This window comes from Arachis hypogaea, chromosome 10 (assembly GCF_003086295.3).
Source record: "Arachis hypogaea cultivar Tifrunner chromosome 10, arahy.Tifrunner.gnm2.J5K5, whole genome shotgun sequence".
NCBI classification, from domain to species: domain Eukaryota; kingdom Viridiplantae; phylum Streptophyta; class Magnoliopsida; order Fabales; family Fabaceae; genus Arachis; species Arachis hypogaea.
Window position 1 is genome coordinate 44,360,316 of NC_092045.1, and position 9,403 is coordinate 44,369,718.

Genomic DNA, 9,403 nt, shown 5'->3' on the forward strand with positions numbered 1-9,403 from the left:
CATGTCACAGAGATAGAATTTCTTAGTGAGGCAATAACTCAAACACCTTTCTATCAATTTAAAACAGAGAACAAAAACAAAAAAATGCTTGATATAGACTTCTCACCCACTTAATCATTGTTGATCTAATCAATCCCCGGCAACGGCGCCAAAAACTTGATGGTGTTTTTACGAAAAAATGAATTTCCAACACACAAATCCAACTGGCAAGTGTACCGGGTCACATCAAGTAGTAATAACTCACTTAGAGTGAGGTCGATCCCACAGGGATTGATGGATCAAGCAATTTTAGTGGGTGATTAGTTTAGTCAAGCTAACATTGAAGTGAATTTGGATGAAGTGTAGCCAACAGAAAGTAAATAGCAAAGAAAATTAAAGTGCAAAAAGCAAAATTGCAAGTAACTTAAAGAACAAGAAAGTAAAATAGCTGAAACTTAAATTGCAAGAAAAGTAAATTGCATCAAATGTAAAGGGGGCTGGGGTGCTGGAAATTAAATGAAAGCAGTAGATCCAAGCTTAGAACAATTGCAGGGAGATTAAAGTGCTTGAAAGTAAATTAGAAGCAATAGAAACAGAAAGGTAAAAATGCAGATGAAATAAAAGCAGCAGATGTAAACAGCAAGGCAAAATTTCTTGAAGGAGCAAACAGAAATTAAGTTCAGCTTAAGTGCAGAATAAAATTGAAAATCTCAGGAAATCATAGAGACTAGAAAACAAGTCTAGATCTCAATTCCTTCCTTGATCAAAGTAGAAGACAACTTGCAGAAGAGAAGAAAGATGAAAGCAGTAAAAGAAACTTCAGATCCAATTTCTTAATTTCCTCAATTATGCAGAAGAACACAAATGAATTTCAGATGGAGGATTGAAACAGAATTCCTTCAATTCTTGATCCAAAATTTAAACTGAAAGGAAAATTAAAAGAGAGAGCTATCTACTACTACTACTCCCTAATGGAGCCAGCCTTCTTCCCAATCAAGCTCCAATTGATGCCTTTATATAGGCTTTACTAAATGAAAAATAAAAATGAAATTAAAACAAATTACAAAAATGAAAATCCTAATTTAATTGATCCATGTGCCTTTGAGTGATGATGTGGGCTTTGCTTGCTTTGGATTTGAGGAGAAATGGGTTTGGTTGGTCTTGATTCAATTTGGAGAGGAATTGAATTTAAATGGAATTTTGGTTGAATTTTGGCCCATGAGTGTTTGCTCCCAAGAGGCTGCCCTGCCCTTGTGGAGGGCAGAGCAGGAAATGGTGCGTGCGGGTATCCAATTTGTGTGCCAAGGCTTGGAAGCATCAGGATGCTGCCCTGCCCTTGTGGAGAGCAGGGCAGTGGTGGCATGGTGCGTGCCATGCTTCCCTGGGCCGTGTCAAAGTGATGCGCGCAAGCTCCCTTGTGTGTAGCGCTCCCCACTTCCCCTTAGGTGCTTGGTTCGAAACCCATGGGTAGCACTTGGAGTTGATTTTTCTTGGATTTTCTTCAAGAAGAGCACGACATTGCCCTGCTCGCTAAGAGGGCAGAGCAGAATAATGAGCGCTACTTTGCTTTGGAGTGAGGCTCCAGCTTCGAACCTTGGTGGAAGCACATTGGTTTATTTTCGCTTATTTTTGGCCCTTAAAGATGCCTTTCATTCCTGCCACAATTGTAACGACCCTAGTTTTTGAAAATCAAATAATTAGTTATTTGTGATTTATTTTAAGAAAATTATTTTACTAAAGGTAATTAAATGGAGTTTCATCATAATTGGAGTTTAAATTAATTAGAATGTTTATATAAACTTTATTAGATATTTGGTATAATTGAAATTATAAGTTTGATAATTGAAAAATAAGAAAGCATTGTATAATTTAATTTAAATAAGTTCTATTTTGAATGAATTATGTTATTAATTCGAACTCCTAGAAATTATTTTATTAGAAATGATTAGATTGATATTTATAAATACTTTAAGTTTAAGTCAATTAATGTTTGTGTACAATTTTTATTATGATTAATTACTTTATAAATTGAAATTAAAGTTTCAGAGATAGAAAAATAATAGAGATTTGTATGATTTAATTTAGAAAATTGATATTTGAATTTAAATTGTACTTTACAAAATATAATTAACTTGTTCATTTTATAATGTAAATTAGAAATAATTGATTAAACTTAGCAATATGTTGATAAATAATGTTTCTAAATATTTTTAATAGAGTATATTTGATTCTAAAATTATCCTATCCTCCAATTTTATCAAAATATCTATTCATATCTATCCATATTCTTTTATAAAATCCTAATTTCTAACCCTAATTCCCAAATTAATTTACAAACCCTAATTTCCCAAATACAGAAACCTAACCCAGTTACCCCTCACCCCAGCGCCGTTTCCCCCTTTCACTCACTCAGCTTCATCCCTCAACCCTAACAACTGCAGCCTCACCTTCCCTTACGTAACAAACACACACAATTAAACACACACACAGAGGCGAGCGCGAGCCAAGATCCACGCCGGAGAGCTGCCGCTGCTGGGTTCTGTCGCCGCCATCTTGCCCCTGCCAGCGAGCACGAAGAGAGAGAGAGATTGGGCAGAGAGAGAAGACTCGCGAGGGAGTCACCGCGGGAAGGGGGTTCTCCGCCGCGTCCCGTTGCCTGCGTCGCCGCCATCCACCCTCCCTATTGACAGTCGCCATTCGCGAAGAAGAGAGGGAGCTCGCCTTGCCGTCAGGTCTGCCATCAGATCCGCCGTCCCTCGCCGTTTCAGTCACCGCCGTCAGTGCCCTGCTGTCGCCGCCGTCGCTGCTGGGAGCTGCACCGCCATGACCAAACTCCTGCCGCTGAGAACCGCCACTGCTGCCGCCGGGAACGCCACTGCCATTTCAGTATCGTCGCTGGAGATCTAGTTGCCGTCGCCATCCTCACGAGCTGCCACCACGTCGCTGTTACTGAGTTGCAGCGCCGCTATTGGCGCACCCTGCTGCTGCTGCGTCTCACCAAGCCGCTGCTAGAGGAAGAAGGCTCGCCAGTCCTACCTCTGCTTCTAGTTTATGGAGTCTGAGAAGAAGCCACCGCCACTGCTGGAACTATTGGTTGTGTTGCTCTGTCCTTGCTCTAGATCCACTCTGAGCCATTACCATCACCGTTTGGCTGACGCTGAGACCTTTCACCATCACTGGAGCTGCCCAGAATCATCATGGTAGCTGCTAAGAGAGTAGAATGGATGTTAGAACTGCCAACGGAGCTGCTGGGTTTAGTGATCGTGAGTTTCGACATCGAGGTAGGGGATTTTATTTGAAATTAACAGCTTTTAACTTATGAATGCCAAAGAGGTTTAGTGAATAATTGCAAATAATTCATAAATATGATTAATTGATAGGAATAGGCTTGGTTTGAAGTTGTAAAATTTGGATTAATTTTGGTTAATGCTGTGACTGATATTGGTTTTCTAATTTTGATGGATTTGTTGGAAATTCTGATCTTATGTAATATTGCTGAATTGGTTGAAATCTGGTTGTGAATTGTATTTTGAATTATTTTATATTGGATTGGAATTTTAATATATTGGAATGGCTGTAAAATGAACTTGTGATGGGTTGGAATTGGTTGAAATGTGGCTGTAAGTGGTGATTTTTCTGAGTTATGATTTGAATTAAATGTGGTTGTGAACGGTGATTAAACTGGTGCTATTTACTAAATTAAAATAAGTTGAATTAATTATAAAGAAAAACTAACATGTTGATGATTGATGAATTGAGTTTGAATTGTGATTGGTTTTGTTGCGGTGAATGATTAACTGGTGATACTGATTTTGATTTGAGGCTGTAACTATTTCCGATTTTCTGATTGTTTGGCATTACTGAGAATCTTGTTATTTGATTATGTTGAGCTGGTTGTTATAAGCTGGTTTGCCTGATGGTTGCAAATTGACTGAAATTCTGTTCTTTGATGGATTTATATTGAATTGAATGATGTGCTGGTTATTTGATATATTGTAATGGTAGTGGATTTGGTTGGTGACTGATTGAAGATTGGTTTGGGAGATTAGTTATGAGTTTTTAAAGTTAGACTGGTTTACCTTTAGAAAAAAATAATGACTGGGTGAAATTCTGATTTTAATTGATGAAAGTATGTTAGTTCTTAAACTGAATTATGATGAGATGATTATTGAGAATCTGTTATGGAAGTTGTTGATAAATGGATGGAGAATTGATTGTGGTTAATTTTGAAAGGATTTTATGATAAGTGAAAAGTAAATATGAAATGGTGAGATTGGATTGATGGATTAGCAGAAATTGCGGAGTATGATTGATTTGTTAAATATTATGAATTGTGGATTTTCTGGTTGCTTGAGAATCTTGTATTTGATAATTGTTGAGAAAGGATTGTTGAATTGTTGAGAAAGAGGGAACCCGTTAGGGTGGCTAAGTCCGAGTTTTAGGGGAGGTGCTGCCGAAATTTTATAAAAAAATATGAGGTTTTATTTGAAAAGTTATTTTAGAACCTTTGAATTTGGAAAATTATATTACTTGACTTTTATTTAGTTAAGAAAAGAATTATTCTATTTTGAAGTCGATTTACCAAGAAAAGGTTTATACTTTCAAAATAAATTATTTAAGAAAGAAACCGTGTTTTAAGATTGAATTAATATGAAAAGAATTATGTTCTGGGTTTAAAATAAAGGATTGCTGTTTAGAAGTTTGATGAATTTATAATATTTGAATTGGAATAGTAAAGAGAGATGATTTTTGAATCTTTGGAAAAATTAGTAAACTTGAGAAAGAGTTTTATTTAATTACTTCTAATGAAAGCTTATGTTTTGAAAAATGTTTAATGAATTTAAAATAAATGATTTTCTTGAGTCTTTGATAGAGAGCTAAACTGAAAGATAGTTTTAAAGTTGGCTTGAGTCAAGATTGCTAAAGTAGAGATTATGACTGGCTTGATGGTTAAGATTTTTATGGATAAATGCCTGAGAAAGATAAGAAAGGTTTAAAGAAAAATGTTAAGAAATCAAAGGAAAAGAGAGAATGACGAATTGATATGTGGATTGTTGCGTTTTGGAAAGGAAGATGAAAAGTGATAAAAGGCGGGAAAACCCCACGAACTGTTAGTTGTTTAACTACGGGGAAAACCCATGAGTTGATAATTGGTTAAATTCGGGAAGTACCCACGAACTGAATGATCATTGATCTCGGGGAAACCTATAAATTGTTATTTGTTTTATATGCGGGAAAAACCCACGGACTGATAATCATTGATTACGGGAATAACCCATGAATTGTTGTATGTTGATCTCGGGTATAACCCACGAACTGAAGATCATTGTTTGCTGTGTATTGATCTCGGGTATAGCCCACGAACTGAAGATCGTGTTTGTTATGTATTGATCTCGGGGAAAACCCACGAACTGAAGATCTTTGTTTTGTTTGTGAATTGATCTCGGGTATAACCCACGAACTGAAGATCTCTGTTTTGTTTGTGAATTGATCTCGGGGACGCCCACGAACTGAAGATCACTGTTTCCCCTTGTGCGTATATTATGGGGTCGGGCTTTGCGCCGATTGCCGGTAGTCACGAAGGAGTGGTATTCTTACCACCGACACATATGCACTAAGGACACAAAGGGAAGCCATATCTGGGACTTGTTCCTAGGTAATGTCGGGTTGCAGGGTGTAAACCGACACGTGAGCTCATGGCCTGCTTAGGACAGACATGCATCATATTAGTTGTGTATTTGCATTTGGTTGTATTGCTTGTATTACTTGTTTGTGATTGTGTTGCTTGTCTTATTGTGATTTGTTTGTGTTGAATTGAGTTTCTTACCTGTGCTAGTAGTTTGTGAATGGATAGAGATGATTAATATCTGTTGTTATGACTTTGAATCAATTATGTGGCTGAAAGGTATTTAATATGACAAGTTTTGAAATTGAGATCGGTTTTGGGTTTAGAAATTCAAAGAAAGTAATTATTTAACTAAAGTAAGATTGACAAGTATTTCAAAGGGTTTGACAAAGATGGATTATTAAGCAAAGTTAATTATTTGCATGTTAATCATTACTTTTACGGCATTCCCATTCCCTACTGAGAACGTGTGGTTTGTTCTCACCCCAAAATCTTCCACCCTTTCAGTGACACAGGTTCGAAGACTCCGTTTGAAGCTGCAGGCGATCATAGATCTTATTTATGAGTTAAGTTTATGACTCGAGTTATTTTCATAGAAGTTCCCTCGCTCTTATTGCTTAACATTTTTATTTTATACAGAGGGATAAGATTTGTATGCGAGTTTTATTTGAAATCTTTTGTATGACAGATATTATTATTAATGATTATGTGATTATTATTACTTGGTGATGCTTGTTATATGATTTGATAAATAAAAACAAAATTTTCTGGTATTTTTACTAAAACAAAATCGCGATGTCGAACTAAAGGCTCAATAGTAAATAGTTAGTAAAGGAAAGCAGGTTGGTAACACCTCACTTTCGGTACGATCATGACGTTCTGGAAGTTGGGTCGTTACAACAATTGTACGCTAAATATGGATTGCTATATATCGTTGGAAAGCTCTGAATGTCAGCTTTCCAACGCAACTGGAAGCACATCAATTGAACGTCTGTAGCTCAAGTTATAGCCCTTTGAAGGAGGCATGGTCATGCTGTGAGCGCCCAAATTTTACCTTAGCGAAAATTCTTGCTTCCAACCTCACTTTGCATCACAATTCTGCCCTGCCCTTTGCAAGAGCAGGGCAGTGTGTGCTGATTGCCTATTCTCCTTTAATTTGGTCATGGGCCAAGCTTTTAAAAGCGTGGCCTAAGCCTCCAAAGTGTGCTCCAACTTCAAAGTGTGCTCCAAAGCTCTTTTTTCCTCTTTTTTTTGTGCTTCTTTGCTTCTTTTTCTTCTTATTTCCTACAAGATTTATAAAATTAAAAGATCAAGAAAATATATCATTTAAGCATAAAAGCATTCAATATTTAAGCACAAATCATCAATTTCTTGTATGAAAAAGCTTAGAAAAATAGGTATATGATGACTTGTCATCAATTTGTACGAAGGGATTTCTGTTAGTTTAGAAACTATATCTATAACGCGACTATTTTTATAAATTCTTTACTAGCAAAAATCCCAACGTCAGACATTCTTGAAAGACCATGCGTATGCGTGGGTGACGCATATGCGTGGAAGAGTGCTCTTGACGCGAACACTTCTCTCTTCTTAAGAGCGCTGAAGGCGACGCGTACGCGTCGGTGACTGACGAGCGGATTTTCTATCGGTAAAGAATTCACAAATAAGTTCGCGTTGTAAGTATAGTTTCTAAACCAACGGAGAATCCTTACATGCAAAAGTTTTGGTTGTCACAAGTAACAAACCAAGTAAAATTTTAAAACCGAAGTATTCAAACTTCGGGTCGTCTTCTCAAGGAATTGCAGGGAGGTGTGTTTTATTATTGGTTATGGAAAACAATATTCTAAGATTTTGGAAAGGTTTGAACAAGAGAAATAAATTGCAGGAATTAATAAATCAATAGCTAAGAAAACTCTTGGCAATGTATGAAAATTAGAAGTCTTATCCTAGTTATCCTTATCAATTGTGATGAGAATTGCCTGTTGCTCCCACTTAGTCAACCTCTAACTATGAAGGTAAGTCAAGTGGATAAATCAATATGAATCCTCAAGTCCTAGTCAATTCCCAAAGAAAGACTAGAGTTAGTGGAATTCAAGTCAATTAGCAACTTCCAATTATCAATCAACAAAAGAGTTTGATAACTCAAGAGTCTCTAATTACTCAACCAAAGCTAACAATATAGAAAGATAAATAAAAATCATATATCTGAAATACCTCAAATTGCATTAATAAAAGAAATCAAATCTAACATGGAAAAGTTCATAAGCCAATTTGGCAACATAAGTCAATAACAAGTAAAAGCATTAGAGTAAATAAAAGTAGAAGAGAAACATAAATTAAAGGAACATTGAACCTGGTATGAAGAAACAATCCTAATGACTAAAAGAGATCCCAATCCTAAAACCTAAGAGAGAAGAGAGAGCCTCTCTCTCTAAAAACTACATCTAATCCTAAAATTATGAATAATGAATGTTGTATTCTTGCTGTATTGAGTCACTGCATGTTCCCTAGCTTTATTCTGTATTTCTGGGCTGAAAACTGGGTCAAAACGCGGCCCGAAATTGCCCACATCATTTTTCTGAATTTTCTGCAGATCGCGCATGTCACGCGTACGCGTCTGTCATGCGTACGCGTCGTTTGACGATTTTCCTCTCCACGCGTGCACATCAGGCACGCGCTCACGTCATTTGCATGAACTTCAATCCACGCGTGCGCGTCAACCACGCACACGCATCGCTGTGATTTTGTCTAAATCGTGCGACGCATCACCCATACGTGCGCGTCGCTGTTCGCTGGTTGTCTCCTTTATTTCTTGTGCTTCTTCCCTTTTTGCAAGCTTTCTTTCCATCCTCTAAGCTATTCCTGCCCTATAAAGCCTGAAACACTTAACACACGGATCACGGCATCGAATGGTATAAAGGGAGATTAAAATACACAATTTTAAAGCTTTAGGAAGCAAGTTTTCAATCATAGAATAAATCCATAAAAGAATTGTGAAACCATGCAAATCATATGATTAGGTGGGTGAAAAGCTGATAAAAACCACTCAAGTTAGCACAATATAAACCATAAAATAGTGGTTTATCAACCTCCCCACACTTAAACATTAGCATGTCCTCATGATAAGCTCAGGAAGCTATAAAGAATGAATGGGGAAAATAAGTTCTTTAAGACAAATATATGCTATGATGATATTTTAAGAAAATAAGTTCATTATCATGAGATGCAACCTATGAATGTAACTATATGCTATGATGATTCTGTCTACTTGTTTAAAAGCAAATACGTTCTTTAAGACAAATATAAATAAAATTTCACTAATTCAATTTATATAGTAAGAACAGATAAAAATGTAGGAAGATAGCTCATGAAAGCAGGGAACATAGAATTAAGCATTGAACCCTCACTGGTAGTGTATATCACTCTGACTCTCTCAAATGTCTAGGGTTAATCACTCTACTATTCTCTAGTCATACTTTCTAAACTTTATTCTTCATCTAACCAATCACAAGTATTTAATGTAGCAATGCAAACATCGTGAGGTCTTTTCAAGGTTGTAATGGTGCTAAGGTAAAGGTAAGGATATATATATGGCTAAGTGAGCTATGAATTGAATCTTTGACTAATCTAAGCTCTCACCTAATATACACATACTCTATATAACTCTAAAATCATGCATAGCTACCCAAAACTCCCATTTTTTCATCTCATACTCATGCATCAACCTTTCTTTTAATTTTTATCACATATGCATTGATCTTTTTCTTAACTTAACTTAGCATTGGGGTAATTTTGTCC

General features: G+C 36.4%; 1 long non-coding RNA gene across 1 annotated transcript; it reads left to right on the forward strand.

The window, feature by feature from the left end:
• The first annotated feature begins 2,301 nt into the window (after window positions 1–2,301).
• LOC140175843 (uncharacterized) lies at window positions 2,302–6,326 on the forward strand. Its single transcript, XR_011866626.1, has 2 exons — window positions 2,302–3,260; window positions 6,113–6,326. It is a non-coding gene; the product is annotated as an uncharacterized lncRNA (long non-coding RNA).
• Window positions 6,327–9,403: the final 3,077 nt, after the last annotated feature.